Source organism: Channa argus, chromosome 24, assembly GCF_033026475.1.
Source record: "Channa argus isolate prfri chromosome 24, Channa argus male v1.0, whole genome shotgun sequence".
Taxonomy (NCBI): domain Eukaryota; kingdom Metazoa; phylum Chordata; class Actinopteri; order Anabantiformes; family Channidae; genus Channa; species Channa argus.
Window position 1 is genome coordinate 4430094 of NC_090220.1, and position 17551 is coordinate 4447644.

At 38.1% G+C, this 17551-nt stretch overlaps 1 protein-coding gene across 2 annotated transcripts in view; it reads right to left on the reverse strand.

The window, feature by feature from the left end:
* flrt1a (fibronectin leucine rich transmembrane protein 1a) overlaps nucleotides 1-17551 on the reverse strand; it is a 42202-nt gene that overhangs the window by 16452 nt on the left and 8199 nt on the right. For both annotated transcript variants that reach the window (XM_067494758.1, XM_067494759.1), the window contains exon 2: nucleotides 1167-1424. The gene's annotated coding sequence lies outside the window, so the exon portion shown is untranslated. The remainder of the gene's footprint in view (nucleotides 1-1166; nucleotides 1425-17551) is intronic.

The following is a 17551-nucleotide window of genomic DNA, read 5'->3' on the forward strand; positions in this document are numbered from 1 at the left end:
TGACTTTGACTTCTCAGTGTGTGTGTGTGGGTTTCTACTGCGTGAAATATCAACTGTGGGAGTGTTCAGTTCTTAAACAAACATTGCTTTGAATCCCTAGATGCCTCACAAAACTCTTCACACTCCTAAGACTCCACATGACCTCATTTCCACCCCTGAAATCTGGTCAGGATGGGTTCAGGGTAATAAAGATAATGTATGAATCATTATTTAAAAGACACATGTATGGACATTTAATATTAGATTAGAGTTTTTCAAATGTATTCTTTTAAACTGCTGAGAAATTTGTCTTAAGTTAAAAACAGATTAAGGCAGATGTGGTATAAAGAGACAGAGTCCACCTTCAAGCACTGACCAATGGCAGCTATTTAGTATATTTTGTTAATGGGTGCAGGCTTTTAGAGCAACCTTTACTGATGTGGCCTTGAGGGGGAAACGAGGGGATAATCGAGCATTATAGCTCACTGTTTAGCCGTTAATAACTGTTAGTTTGTTTAATGGCTTCATTTAACTTTTATTTAATTACTGGCACCATTTGAAAAAGAGGCACATTCAAGGGGGTCCTCTAACTCTCTTTATGTTTGCTATAGGCTTTAAGGCTTTTAACTTTTAGGTGAAGTACAGTGGATTCTTTTATGTTGAAGAAAAATTACAGACAGTTTTGGTGCTTTCAAGCAATAATTATATCGTATTTTCTACATTTCATGAAAGCGAGATTGTTGTTGCTCATGCTCTTGACTTTTGAATCCCAGGGCAAAGGTTTTTTAATTGACTTAGATTCACACGAGATGCAGTTAAAATAGCTCTGCCTTTCACAATTACCATAACATTTGAGTTACAGCGCTTGCTGCACTTTGAAATGTAGTTACGCTGTGATTTTTGAAAAGCCAGGCATTGTTTGATGGTACTTGTGATTATAGGAATTCTCAGAATCTCCAGAATAATCTTCAAATCATTTGGATTAAAAACAAAAATTTTGATTTTTTTATTTTTCAGATAAAGTGATGCATAGATGTGGTAGCATGAGGGTTTAAAATAGCATACAATGACAAAGTCCAACACCGAAGTAAATACATAATTAACGTGTAAACTTGGATATTGGATAACCTAACCCTAAGAAAGACTAAGTCAAGATCAAGCAAAAAGAATCTATAAAATAAGCTTACTTTTTGAAGTGGGGCTGACAGGGAAGGAGGTGCAGAGGCACCATTTGCACTATTCTCTCCAACACAGTGTCTTCAAAGTCTGCAGATGGTACCTTCTCTGGTTCTTGATGACACGTAGTCCATAAACTCTGGGAAACGGATGCTGGAGGTGATGCGTAGTGTTGTGTTTGCACTTTCTCAGATACAGCTCTCGCTTCTGTGTTTTTATGCTCAGCCTCAGTGTAGATTAGTTTTCACCTCTGGCTGCAGATTTGTTCTCTGTGGAGAAACAGAGTGACAGAACAAATCACGAGGGATCACAGCTGGTCTTCAAAGTCAATCAAATGCAAAGATTTCAGAAAATATCTGATTAAGATGTGATGGTATTACAGATCATTCTTTGTGACATGTTGTTACTATGTGTCATATACAGTTTATATTTTTATCTATTTATCTTTAATCTACTTTTGGTTAGAGGATGAAATGATTTAGTTGTTATTTACCAAACTTCCAAATCAGATTTATTCTAAATATATTAGATGTGCATTTGCAATGACAAATTAATCAAAAACAAATTTAAAAGACAATATTACAATGAACTTGCCTTTTGAGGGGTTTTAAAACCAATTATAAAAATCAAAAGTCAGCAAACTTTAGAAACCCTTCAAATCTACAGTAATGCTGCGTTGTTAAGTAGTTTTTTCCATCAAGCTCTCGACTCCCCACCCTCTCTGTTTGTTTTCCAACGCGAGGCAGTGCACCTCTGACCCACTCATGTAATTTACTGTGGGGATGTGCACCTTACAGTTTGAAATCTTTTGACTCTGACTAATAATGAACGCAGGTGTTACTGTAGGTGTGTTTGAAAATTGTCGATAGAGTCAGAAATATCATGGCATCAGTGAAATGAAACAAATACTACAGTTGGCTGAGTAAAATCAAAATGACACAGCAGCATTAAGATAACCTGGTTACCATGGTGTTCATGTTCAACTTCTATACCGGAAAGAAGGGCAACTTTATACAACTGTGACGGCTAGAAATAACCACAATTGAAGATAGCAACTTCTAATGAATATAAAACTAGTGCCATATGCTGTAGGCAGAATGGCAGCATCTTTAATTTATAAACACCAAGCAAAGACATTGGCATATTTTAAGGAGAAACAGTGGAATCAATGAAAGATTATTGTTTAGTAATAGAAGAGAAAAATGGAGACTGATGAATCCGATTGGTTTGTAAATGTTCGATACAGCAATCAGTGATTTGATGGACTTATTGCTGAAAGATCTGCTGTGCTTTTCGAAAACGTGTTGTAGGTATGAGGCTAGAGTCTCGATCTACTTCTCCAAGGAGGTCCGACTGGGTCAAACCCACCTCCTTCCCTACACTAAACCACTTGGCTCTGTCACCACATCCCATAATTCTTCCTATCATTGCTATGACCCTTAACTGACCTTTTGATTCCCAGCTCTGACACACAGGTTGAGTTGCATATCTCCAATTTTCCAGCTGAAATCTCGAATTGGATTCCTGCCAAACACCTCCCAGTTGACCTTGACGAGCCTAAGTTGCTGTTCTCCTCTCAGAAATTCTGCCCTTAACAAGCACCGTCAATCACAGTGACACCCGTGCAGTCGCTCTTGCACACGCTGACTGACTGAGTTTGATCTAAGACAACCAACTGCTACAGCTGCTACGGCATATTTGCTCTGAGTAAAATCTGCTGACTCAGACCCAGTTGCTTGTACAAACACTTTGTCTCCCATCTGGACTGCAGCAGCTCCGATCTAGCTGAACAATCTGAAAATAACTGCTACAAGACAGTTGTCAAACTAAACTTCAACATAAGCTATAAGCTGGCTTGTTTTCCATTAGTGTAAAAGAAAGTGATGCACAATGTACCGTCTGTGGATTTGACTGGGCGTCCTGATGTCATTATATTAACAGAAAGTGGATTTGTATTTCTGAAATAAACAATAGTAATGAAACAGCAAATTTCTAAAATGTAATTTCAGTAAAAGGCTCTTTATGTTTCTATATTGTATTGTAGACAGTTCATTTTAGACTGTATTTTGATAATGGGTAAAAAAAAGATCTTTCAGCATGTTGGGAAATGTTCTTAAAGTCAAAGTTAAAGTTAAATAAAAAGTTAAGACTCGTACCACATTTATGTCTGTAAATTAAATATAAGGCTACATCCAGCAGCCAGTTAGTTTGGCTTATCATAAAGGCTGATTATGCAGCAGCAGGAAGCTAGGAAACATACACGCATGGGGGAGAACATGCAAAATCCACACAGAAAGGTCGCAGCCGTCAGGTAGATTTGAACTGCAGACCTTCTAGCTGTAAGGCAGCAGCCCTAACCACTCCGCCACTGCACTGCCCCCTGATGGTTTTATTGTAAAAAAAAAAAACAAAAATCATAAGGTTTTTATAAAAATATTATGCAGTGGTAAAATCATCTCCAGCTTTGACCCTTATTTATTACTTATTATTTCACATGTTTGTCATTACCATTATCAGCATTGTTTAAAATACATTGTTTTCTTAGTATTATACTTTTACACAGTATACTATACTGTACTTAGTCTGATTAGTACTTTTACTTGAATAAAAGATTTGAAGTGAAAACTATTTGAGGCAATACTTGGAGGTACTTTTGCTTGAGCATTGAGCTTTTGTACTTTTACCACCTGCACACAGTGTATTACGGTTTGCTGTGTATGGAGCTGTGTAGCCTCAGACAGCTATTTAAAATGAATGACAGGGCCAAACCCCCTCTTCTTATAATGCACTCCAATGTGACTCCACATCCCCTGATGATCTAAGTAATAAACAGAGAGTAGAATAGTCATCTTTTAACTCAAAACCTGAGAAATTATAACATATAAAGTGTATTTATTATAGAAAACATGTATATTTGACCTATTTTAACAAAAATGTATAAAGGACTGTTTAAGATTTTAAACATTAGGTGTTATTTCTGCTCAAACAGACTAATTTTATATATAGTCATAAAAAGGTCAAACTGGAAAAAGCAACTACCACATTTTGCAAACCCATTGCATTAAGCCATATTCTGTGCAAGATTGTGCATGACTTGCTCTGAAAATTTCTGATGGTTAATCACAGGAATAAAAAAAATGGCTGCAACATACTGTACTGTTATTTTGGGTTATAAATAAAATATTTAAATGAGCGATCTACAGCAAACATGAAACGGAAATTATTTCATACACACATACGCACACACACACACACACACACACACACTCGTTCAGACAGACACTACTCTCACACACAGACACCCTACGATGTGATCAGACTTTCAACACAGCTGCACATAATGTCTATTCACTGACAGGGAGGAGGTGGTGAGTAGTGTAGACTAGGATGACAAAGATGACATATATTTGAGACAAAATGCACCAAGTCAGATGATTTCACATGAGCTGTTAGGTCGGACCTTTCTTTATCATTGTCCCAAAGTTGTTCTTGCTCTTTTTCAATTCAACGCTTTTCCGTTTCACTTTCTCCCTTGAGGCCCATCTCAATGACAACTGAAAGAGCATTCTCTCTTCCCTGTTTAAGTGAGGAGTGCATCAGTCCTAATAAGAAAGCTTTTACACGGTTAATTAAGAGACACTGTAATGCAGTATGTAATGCTCAATTTACTCTATCTCATTCTCCTTTTCGTCCTCTTTAATTTCATTCAGAATCAATCTGTCCAACTCTTTTTTTCCCCCCCTATTATGTGGACTTTTCTACATCAAGGCCCACTTCTGTGCTTATTACTATCCAATTTGCTCGTGCTGGCTCCATTTTAAGCCTTTGCAATAGTTTCCTCTTCCACTGCGCTTTCTGATTGGCCATTTCTTTTTTATTCTCAGCCTTGATGTTGCTAATTCAAGTTAGGGGTAAAAGGAGAAAGGGGATAAAAAAAAAAAAAAAAGGAATACGGGAAAATAAAATAGCTGATTTGGAAGGATATTAAGATGATAAAATGTCAGAAACAGGAGGCAGCATTCACCGCAAAACAAACATTGGCAGGAACTGAGCCACAAGGACTTGCCAGTGAAACTAATGTAAACATGGAGGGAATATACAGGGAAGAGGAAAAGGAGAGCTGTGAAAATAGAGTGAGATAGTGTTAAAGTGAACACAGATTAGTAAATGGACTACAACTACCCTTTAAGGGCAAAAGACGCAACAGAAGTGTGAAAGATGTGGATGTCAGGAGGAGGAAACAAACAGTGTGGACACTCAAGAGAGGGTGCAAGCTGAGGTTTCCATTTTAAACATTTGAACATTAATTAAAAGTTATCCAGCTGATGATTTGCCTTGTGATGAATTGTTTCCCTTACCATAAAAACTGCGTATGCAGCCCAGAGGGATGGAGGCAGGCCTCTAAATCTGTCATCCTTGTTTTTCATGCTCTCTGCGCTTGACAGTAATGAGTCAGGCCAGTATGATTGGATGTTCACTGGTTGATTAAAAGCAGTTTCTTCTAATACATGGATTAACTTTGACATTTCCTACACAGGAACACAAAATGGCTTCATGAAAGTAATGAACATAATAACAGTTTCCATTAGCAATTATCTCAAGTTGTCTTCTATAAATAAAGAAAAGGTTGTGTTAAATTATATTTTTATATAAAGATGGTGTTAAATAACAATGTGGAAGTGGTCACTTACATGTGCGCTAATGCAGAGAATTATCATGTGAAGCTGCAACTACTTTGCTTCACAGAGCATTACAATGAGCTTCAGCTCATAGTGTTGTTTTTGGCCACAGCAGGTAGCTGTTTTCAGAATAAAAGCCCCGAACAAAAAGAACCCAAACTAATGTTAATGTTACTCTGCAACTGCTGGATATATAAATTAGGATTTTAATATTTTCAATAAATCTCCTAAAAAAACAAGCAGAACAACCATGAATGTATCCTATTAACAAGTACACATAAGTAAGTACTTCTAATGCGTATCCAGTACTGAATTTAAGATGTTCACCTGCGTTGTCGAATTCTATTCTAAAATGAATACTCTAGGTGTCATGTTTTTTAATGCGACATGCTGTGGTATTAAAACTGCATCAATAACTAAACAGACTCAAGTGACTTTTGTAGGTACATTTACAAGTTATTTAATGTGCAGCAGCTGAGCACTTAATTAGCTATTGCCTGATGTTCGCAGTGCACATTTCCTCAGTAAATGTTTGGTCGCTCGTTCAACAAGCTTAAGTGCAGGACAAGATGTGTGTTCATGTCTGTTGGTCCTCTGTTGCGCAACAAACTGCTGTTTGAGTGCAGAGTAATAATATTACAGTTTATAATGAAACAGGTTTGACGATGTATGTATGAAGTTTTCCATCTACTGTACATGAGCTGTATTTGCATGGAAGGAATAATGCAAAAATTACGGGTTTTATCCTGAAAGACAGAAATATATACCAAAAATAATAAATGTCTCACATTGTTTTCTTTTTCTGCCTCTTATCTCTTCATGGAAGTGATATCAGGCATTTTTACATTATTTTCTGAGTAAGTAAAGTCTAATTGTATATCTTGCTTCTGTAAATGGTCCTGTACTGTTAAGGGGATTTTTCACCAGTGAATTATACCTTGCCATAAGAGGCAAATTAAGAAAAGCACAATGCAAAATAGTCATTTTATGTTGCAAATGTGCACACGCGGGCCACATTGAGGCTGTTATATGAAGCAAAGTAGGAGACAAATTGCAGAGCTGCAGGCTGAAATGGTTCATGGCCTCGGCTGAGTCTGATAAATTCTGCCCGCTGAGCTCCACTAATCACTGCAGCCTGTCACAGACACGCCCCTCTTCCCCAGAGAGCCGACGATCACGCTCCTGATCTTAGGGCAGCCACTGGCCAACCCCACAAAACACACGCTCATGGAGACAGCCGTGTAACCCCATCTACACACACTCAGGCGTGCGCTCTTTCTGCATGAATTCACTGATTGTCAAAAGGATCACAATCAAAATACAGCTTGAGTTTCCTTCACTTCTCTCCGTGGTAACAGAACAAGAAATCCTCCTCATGTGACATCTGTGAAACACGTCAATCCAGAAACTGCATAGTACAGCAAAGAAAAAATTAATTTCTCTGATGGTTTGTGTCTGTATTCCATCCTCATCACCCACATACACACAAACAAGTTATCAGCTCGTTTAGAAGCTGTATCAGTGTAAGTGATGCAGTGACTGGAAAAAAACAGGCAGTTCAAGTGCTGGACAACTCACTGCTCTCTCTCTCCTTCCCTTATCTCTGCTCGCTCCCTGTCCCCTCGCACACACGTATGTGCACCCACACAGTCACACATACATTGTGGACAATCTAACAATTGAACAAAGTGGAATAGGGGACAAGGTCAACATGCAGTTCAGAAAAATGTCTGAGATGGAGAGGAAATTAGGCAGAATAAGAATAGAGAGGGACAGAGGGCAGTTGGGAAACCAAGACTATTCTCACAAATGACTCATGTCTGGACGGCCTGTTTAATGACAAATTTACAGCCTCACAATAGAGAAAGCAACAGATCATGCTATCACAGACTGAAATACACCTTTAACCATTTCCAGTTTTGGGACTTTGACCGCTGTTTCTTTGATTGATGTTTTTCAGACTTCAGCTCAGTGAGCGTGTTTGCCTTTCAAAATGCTTCCACTAAAAAGTCCTCTCTGTTTGCATGATGGGTCGCCCTTACTCGACCGCTCAGCCAAGCAGACAGTGTTCCAACCTCTCCTGCCTGCAGCGAGCTCGGACCTAAAAAAAGACAGAAATAGCCGGAGCTGATCCAACTGGACACGTCAATCTGACCAGGCTGCTCAACAGAACAACAGACTTTACTGTATCTTATGACCATTCCCCACATGGTTTCTCTGCATAATATGCAGATTCATCAACATACTGACCACTTAGAACACAATTTGTTAAAAGGCTAATGTCAGGACATGTACAATATTTGCGGGCATGACAGCATTAATCTAATGCCACTTGCTCCTTTTAGCATTAGTTGGGACCAGTCATGCTGCATCAATATTAAAAGGCCGCAGCCAATTGTGTATGCTACAGAATTAATAATATACGAGGTCTAATAATTTAATGGGTTTGCATGTTGACATATCCCATGGGCTGCCATACTGGCTGTACATGAGGTAATAGAAAAACAGATTACTCTTAAAATGATTCAACAGGACTTGACAAATGGAGAGTGGCAGAAACCAAGAACACAAGGGGAGGAACTGGAGGCATAATTTCTTTCTCTTTCTTAAAGTTTCCTCCATTTTTAATAGAATAAGCCTCCAGTGTATACTCACATGGCACTGGGGACCAAGAGCATCAAGAGACCCAAATAACACAATTTTAGGTGGCCATGCAGGAGAAATGAAAATCAGCCTAAATGTATAATGGCTAACATCAAAAACGGCGTTTCTTTAGAGGTTTTATCATTACTTCACTGGTACACAGTTCTTGAAGAGTGAGTCGATCTGCAGGATGGACAATGCCAATCAACAATTACATTACATCAGCAGTGATTGACACCTTAGTATTCCACTTTTTTCCCCTTTGTGGTCTTGCAGCAGGTCAACCAGGTTTTTATCCCTCCTATTACACCCGCTGGCTCCAATAACCACCATTAGGTTTGTGGGGACAAAGCTCTCTCTCATGACCATTAACCATAACACTGCTGCTCAGCTACATTTTCAGCACCAGTGACATTTGGTCTCATGCTGAGGAAAATATAGTTGTCATCTTTAAAAATACACGTCCTTGACACAGGTCAACGGAGCAACCAGAACCTTGACTTGTGTTCAAATATCACATTGACAGCATTTTACTGAACTAAATAAACTTTCCCTTATGATGAATACTCCCACTGACAAAACGCAATCTTGAATTTGTGTTTCTTAAGTTCAAAGTTTAATAAAGTAATATCATCCATGTCTAAATATATTAATTAATATATTAATATCTATACTGGATATTGTACTGTATATTGATCTTTCTTGCTTAAAATGTCATTGTTGGCTAAGTTTTATGTATATATATATCACAAGAATGATCAATATGCAGCTGTGTTACCAATTTATATTACCAAAAAATTGAAATCATACAACTCCTTCAGTGATACACTGTTTTACACAAGGTTACAAGGTTTTATAAAAATCCTCAAATTGAAATGATTGTAATTTCTTGGCCCTGAGCAGCCAGTACACCTCAGCGCCAACACAGAGGGACGTCCACACGCAGACAACCATTCACACTCACACACCTACAGGCAGTTTAGAGTCACCAATTAACCTAACATGCATGTCTGTGGACTGTTGGAGGAAACGAGGAGTACGAAGAGCAAGCACAGGGGAAACATGCAAACTTCACACAGAAAGGCTGCAGCAGGGGACGTGTGAGGCGGCAGTGCTAACCACTTCACCACGTGGTTGCAAACCTCGCTGTTGCATTTTAGATTGTTTTATATTGATTATTTCTTCCACTACATTCAGAGTCATTGCTTCACATTTATGTATATACACCTACTGCTGCATATGTACAAAAACTATGTGGCTAAATTCATGTTCCCCCAGCAGAAACTCAGGAGATACCTTTTGTCCAGCACCATCATCAAGTTGAGTTTGTTTTAGTTCCATACCTTTAATTGACTTTGGCCTAATCTTTACTTTACTGTGTTTGGTGTTAATACTAAACGCAAGAATTATATACATTAAAATATGACGAGGAACAATGGTAAACAGGATGCCTGCAATCAGCATTCAGAATGATATCATAGTTCTCATGTGCATCACCTATGGCTGTAAATTTCATATTTTTCTTGTACTCAATGGAAATTAATAAAAACAAATGTATGAAAAGGAATCAAATTTAAATTCAGTACTAAAGTGTTGACATTCTACTCTTTATTGGGCTTCATAGTTCATGGGCTAAAATTCTCCAAAACATACTTGACATAATGTGTTTATAGCTTTGTCTCAGTGCCCTTCCGTTTCTTATTTTGGCCCTTAAATTCCCGACACTTTATTATTTCTATTCCACTGAATTCTCACCTTTCTCTCTACCTCTCTTTCTGCTCACTCTCCCTTGAAAGACTTCTTGATGGCAGCATTATCACTGCAACCTCCTGACAAACAAACCCCCACACAGACAACAAAGCACACTGACGCACACATATTGTACATAGGCACAGACATACACACTGCGTAGGCTCTCTGCAGTGCCTCCACTTCATTGACCGCGGTATAATACTTCATTAGCCATATAGCAGATTTCACCGTTCTAAGTGAGATTAACTTCTTTTGTCTCCTTTCAGCCTCTGAAAAGCTTCCTGTCATAAACTTTGTCTCTTGTCGCAAATCTAATAACCTCAATGTCAAGAAATTTTATGTTTTCCTGGCATTTTTAATTTGCAGTTCATTCTTTTATTCTCAGAAAATGTGTGTGCTGGATGTGATCCATGGCCTTTTGACAGTGTGACTCTGACACTGAATATTGTGATTGTGTAAAATTGTAATTAAAGAACTACCAAAGGGAAAAACTCCTGCTATATTAGTTAAAACATAAAAATAAAGAGACATACCGGATACTTGATGCAGTTTTCTAAAAAGCTCATAAATTATAAAATGTGTTTGTATATTCAACAACTCTCTTCTGTAATATTAAACACGTAGCATTAACACTGAAACTGCTTAAGGCTGTTCCACAAAGGGCAGCCATTTGTCTTTCTGCACATAGGAAAATTAAAAAATTCAGGAGGCAGACCGAGGCCGCAGAACTCCATTTTAAATCTTAGGAGAAATTTTCAGCACAATTGATCATCACCCTTGATTTCACAAACCACAAAGCCTGAAGGGGGGGGGAGCACTGCTCAGTGGCAGTAGGAGGGAAGGAAATCGGAAGCAGTAAACCTGTCCATCTGGGTGCTGTCTGTGTGGGCTGGTGCTTATTGCACCCTGACAGGGATGTCCACGTCGAGGCCGACTGATGTGTCACTGTAATCTGACCTGATGTGGGAGGTGCAACAGACCCTGATTGCTTTTATGTTCAGGTCTGTGTGTAGATACAGAGTTTAGAACACGCTAAATATTCATGTTTTTGCTGCTTTATCAAAGTAATTACTGTAGCATGGCTGACTGCACACAAGCACAAAATGAGCTGCATTAATCTGAAGCTGAACCATTTTACGAAAATAACATAAAGCTGTAAGAAAATATGAGAAAAATATGAAAAACAATATAACATAATGAGAAGCTAATGGAAGCGATGTTAACATTGTAGCACCATACAGGATACATGCCGAAATAGATCATTAATAATAATAATAAAAATAGTCTTTTTTTATTAGATACTGTATGTACCAAATTATTTTTACCAGGCTTGAGTCTGATATTGAGACAACTTCAGCACAGTGACCTCACTGATTACGTTTGTTCCAGTGGTTTTTACCGATGTTCAGTATCTATCCAAAGTCTGCTTTACTTATAATTTGATTAACATTTGCAATACGTTGCCTCAACAGAGCTGAAATACACATAAAGTGTAGGGACTGTTTTGCAGCCCATGTTGCTCACTACTCTTCATTCAGGATCTCACCCAAGCTCTGCTCTGGTTTTCCTAATTTTTGGCCTTTTCACTACAGAATGTACTGTGTGTAAATACACACTCTGCTGGTTGTTTTGGTATAAGAACACACAAGAACTTCTTTCAGGGTTTGACAGTCAACTAGGATCAAACTCCAGTCATTACTAAGCAAGTTAATCAATGTGTTTTCTACTGTGTTCACTCAGTCACAAGGTTTTGACTGAAAAATAAATACAAATCAATTGCAAGTTGGTGGGAACCATTTCATGTGTGTTTGTAGAATTGTTCAGGATTGTTTTCAGTTAATGCAGTTTTCTCTCTGCTATTATTTTCCTTTGACTAACTTTGTTAATAGAGGCCATATTAAGCTTGTGTACAATCTGGTGCCGACTGAGGACACCAAAAAGAAGACTTCCACAAGTGGGCTGGGGGAGAAGGGGCTCTTAACAACGTAGGAGCTGAAATGAATCATTTCCCTCATGAGCTGTTGCAGAAAGAGTCAGTATAAGATAAATAAGCACTTTTTAAAATTAAAATTCATACAACTTATTTAAGTGGAGCCCCTGAATAAAATATAAGCCCTAAGTTATGCATAATGTGGCCTCTTTCACTTTGCTTGTTTTGCTGTTTAAACCTTAGACATTTTTTTATTACACAAAATATCCATGACTTAATAAGAAAAGAGTAAAAAAACACAATTTTAGATGGTATTTATTGAGTCTAACAGAAATGTGGAGTGTAATTCACTTCCTTAGTGTGATTGTGGGTGACACTGAATTGACAGCAACACTTAGCAACATTTGAGCCAGATACTGGTTCAGATGTTACTAAATTCTCATTGATGCACACATATGTAATGAATCCACTTCAGTCCAGTGACACAAGGCACGAGTCATCATAATTTCCCAACTTTGAAATATTTTGCACAAACTGATCACAGTTTGAAATGTGGTAAATAACTTTGTCTCTTGGACACTTCCTCAGGTCACATTGCTCACACAGCGAAAGAACGTTCCTACGAGATACACAATCGTTCACTTTCTTTTTTCACATCTACATCTCACCTAAGTGTAGACTGATATCTTTCAGGTCTCCTTGCAGTTTAAGGGCAGCACTCTGGTTGTGAGCCATTTCACAGAGCTTTCTGTGATGGTTTGTGAATTATTCATTTAAACATGATTGACCAAGGAATTGAATTACGAGACAGATTGATCAGTGGGCTCGTAAAAAGGAATCTCAATGACCACTGAAACCTCAGTGTGACTTAAATGACTAAGGGGTGGAGCTGACATGTTCAACCAGTGCAGATTTAAAATGCATCAGGCTGGTTCGGCTGGGCACTGTCCCAATTCTTGTAAGTGTCTCTGTATAAAATCGCACACTTCAAGTTGTGGAAATTAAGTGGGTACTTAAAACAAAAATAGCAGGTAAGATTAGGTAACTGGTGAAAGCATGTACACTTCGAATGCTCCCACTGATAGTCTTCTGCTGTGAGCTTGAACGTTCTGCATCTTCATCTCAAGCAAAAGTATAAAAATAGCACACAATGGACCTTGTACTTTGCTGCAAAATGTGCTGTCACTTTACTGAAAAGGATAATGATTAGGGCTGCAAAACACCCATTAATTTAATCATTGATTAATTTACCAATTATTTTCTTGATTAAATTGTTTAGCCTGTAAAATGTCACCAAATTGTGATAAATGCACATCACAACCACTTTGAGTCCAAGAAACAATCTCAAATCACGTACAGAAGCTGACAATTAGCCCAAATCCTATTCAGTTTACTAAATCAGATGAGATTCACCTTTGAGAAGCTGAAACCTATTTGAAAAATTAGCTAAACTAAAAACTAAATTGAACTATTAATCATTTAGCAAATTATTTGCAGAATGAATTTCCTGCCGATCGACTAACGTGAGAACATTCTCTTCCTGTCCTGTGCAACAAACCACTACCATCTCCGTCATAAAGCACTTCATTACAATTCCAGCAAAATCCAATGACACCCTAGTAACATCTACTGGTAATGGTACACACTGTAACTATTGTGAATAAAAATATTATGACTTTATTCATGTACTAGTTCATGGACTATCCAGTCTGGACAAGAATTAATCTCGTATGGATGAGTTATTGTAAAAACAATACATGGATTATTGCAGCAACTATGTACTTTTAATATGTAGTTTCTGGCAACTAAAGTTAAACAATTGCCCGATACATGATGAAGTCATGAAAAAGTCATGCTTTGTTCATTTTTAATACATCTCTTAGAATTCAACTTAGTAGGTTTGCACTGCTGTGACAGATCAGTTTTTCAGGCAGTACGTTTGATTGCAGACATGAACGCCATTAACACTCATAAGTGATGATGATTTTTACACGTTAGTTGTTCCATTATTTTTACATGAAGTCCTGCATGAGGTATAATTTATGACATATTACTAAGATCCATTCACTTCATTCATGCATAAAGTCATAATTCATGATTGTTTATGTACCATTAACATAAAAAATGTTTCCATGTCAGAATGTAGAGTGTAGAGTAAAGGCTTGGCATGGCAGCTGTCCTGTTTGTTTTGTTAATTAAACAAGTCTGAGCTAATGGTAGAAATAGGTGTTACGGTGCCAGATGTTAACACGTTTAACAGGTGCTAATGGCGAAAACATCCTTACACAGATACCAGAGTTAGACAGAAATGTTTCCAGGAGATTGTTTCTGGTGCTTTTATCTCACAGTCTCCCTGATTCTCCCTCTCTCTGTCAGTCCCCTCCATCAAAGCAAAACAACAAATCTCTATATCCCAGATTTTTCATTACAACCTGTCTTGCTTTATCTCTCAAGGTTCAAGTCTGATGCTTGTGTTTTGTCTAGTTCTTTTTTCGATTTATTCACGAAGTGCTGGACATGCCCTCCTTGTGTACCAGAATAATCCCAGATTACAAATAGATATTTGGTGTATCTATGTGTTTTTGTGCACATGCATGCCTTTGTGTGACATTCATCTAGTTTTCTTTTACTGTGTATGCATGTTTGCTGTAATCTTGCATGTAATTTCCTCTTTGCAACTCGTGACCTCTGCACCACTATAAATTGTTGTAAAATTCAGCCATCCAGCCTCCACAAAACACTAATCAGATATTGGATTTTCAGAGCTGTTGTTCAGTCTACATCAACCAGTGAACCTGACCCAAATGTCACTTCCCATTTAGGGTGAAGGAATGAAAGAAAAGCTGTCTGCCACTGGGGAAGCCTTAAAAAAGACAAAATTGTAGAAATTATGAAAGAATAACCATGGGCACTGCTCCTACTGTTTAAACACCAATAATCAGTCAGTGTGTCACCTTTTCAAGACTCAGGTCAAAATGAACTGCGCTGTATGTAAAAACACTAGATGTATGTGTTCGTGTTTGCACTGCGTGGACATAAAAAGTGCTGTTTGTATTTTGTAGAGTCATTATAGATGATGTCTTTCTTGTGCTGTGTTATAAATATAAATTTAAAGGCAAAGCTCCAGTTGCTTTAATATGAGACAGAAAAAGGAAGGAAAAAGCCACATGAGCAACAAAGCGGACCTTAATTATTGCTCCTGTTGCAACAAAGTAGACACAACCCAAGGAGCTTCACAGAAGCAATAAACAAATGTCTTCATCAGAATATAGTCACACGGGAATTTATTTGAGGATGTCTTCAATTACAAATGTATAAAAACTGAATCTAACTTCTAAATCAGGCCACATGTAACAGTTTTTTTCAGCTACTGATGCCTTTAGTAATCGATATTACGGCTGCCTCTGTGGCCTCTGCCTCAAGCCTGTCCCACTGGATTCATTTACAGGCATTGTATGGCCCCACAGTTGCATGTTTTAATGGCCACAAAGCTCTGTGGGCAGCAGGTAGTGCTACAGCATGTATGCATCACGTTCAAATGTGGATTTTCTCAAGTCAGTTGGCAAATATGTGGACTTGGGTTGGCACGCCCCATTGTACCCTACTGACTGCCAGCTGTCACTCAGGAAGACGGAAAGATGGAGGATAGAGAATGAGAGGGTGGGGTGAGGGAGAGATAAAGGGAGTGGTGATGATGTGAGGACATGAGCCCTGAGGCGTTCTTTCTCTCTTGTTTCTCATTTGTCTCTCTGATGATAACAAAAAACATGGCAGCTTGAAAGAAGAGAGGTCGACATCGGAGAAAAAGAGGAGAATACTGAAGGAAAAAAGAGGGAGAGAGCACGTGATACGGAAAAGAACTATGACTTACCATTTTTCATGTTGATGGCAAAATAATTAAATATGCATGGAGCAACACAGTGATTGTTATGACATTAGTCTAAAGGGGTTTCCCATGATATGAACCATATACAACAATGTGGTATGTTATGCATGCTTTAAATTGCTTTGTTTGCAGAGCAGTGCAGGTTTACAGCCTGTTTCAGGACTTGTTACAATACTCTTCCAACTAATTAGGGCAGGCGGAGACAAAAAAAAGCTCCTCTGTACAAAGTGAAGCTCCTCATATAAAGAAACAAAAAAGGCACATTTTAGTCTAAAAAGAAAACAAACATCCTTTTGGGTTTAGATTCCTTTTTCCCCTTTAATTAGACAGGGACAGGCGCCAATTTCTAATGCCTGCGATAAGATACAGGTTACAAGATGTGATGAAAATGCGAGATCTCTTTTTGTGCAACATTTGGCAATGCACTCCGAGTCATTCAGAATTTTAGCGGTTTACTGTACCCCATAATAATCCAACTCCAAAGTAAACTACAGTTACAGGAAGACAGCAGAAAACTGAACAGTCCGTTTTTCGAGAAAAGCTTGTTTTCTAATCTAGTATGATGAATGAAGATTGGTGTGAACCTCTAATGGAGCCTGCTGCTCTAACAACACACTGTAAAATATGTGATGTCATGACTTCTCTCTTCAGGTCCATCAATCAACAGTCACAGTGCAGCACACAGAGAATTTCAGCTTAGTTACTCAAAAACAGTGTCAGCGGCATGTGTGCAGAGGTTTAGGTTGAAAATACTGTATATCAGCACCTACTGGACATTGGATTTGACAAGAATGTGCTTGATATTTTTTGCTTTGGTGCAGCAGATTTACAGATTAATACATTTCTCGAAGTGTTTCATGCCACACAACTGGACACGGCGCAAGCAGACACAACTTACTCACATTCTGCCTCACAGGTTGTATTAATGTTAATATTTATTACCACTGGCCCATACAATAGTTTGGAACTAAGCAGTGCTCTGCAGTTTACTTAATTCTTATAATATTTTAATTTGTGTATAGATTTCAGATTTCAATGTCTTTTGATAACAAGATCATTGAGAATTAATGCTTAGGCCTTTCATAAGCGTTAGTTTTGTGATCAGTGAATCATTAGACCACACATTCTGTGGCTGGATTTAAATCTTTTAGTGTCAATAAATGTCGATACTACTGGGCCTGAGAAAGCTTCCTTCATGCTTCATTTAGAGCCTCAGCATAAAAGATAAACCAACGTTACCTGCTGGACTTTGTTTTGCACTTTAGATATGAAAGGCGTCCACTTTTTAATTAGTCCTCCTTTTCCATAAAATCCACTGCTGTGGATTTCAACATCATTCATGCAAAATATAATTATCAGTGTGCAAGTCCTACAATTGGCTTAAAACTCCAGCATGGTCTATTAGAGTACAGAAACTTGACATGAACAGTACTAATACACCCAGCATGTACAGGTTAAAGTGCTTTATAAGGTTGTGTAAGCATTATCAAAGACTGGTTATTATAG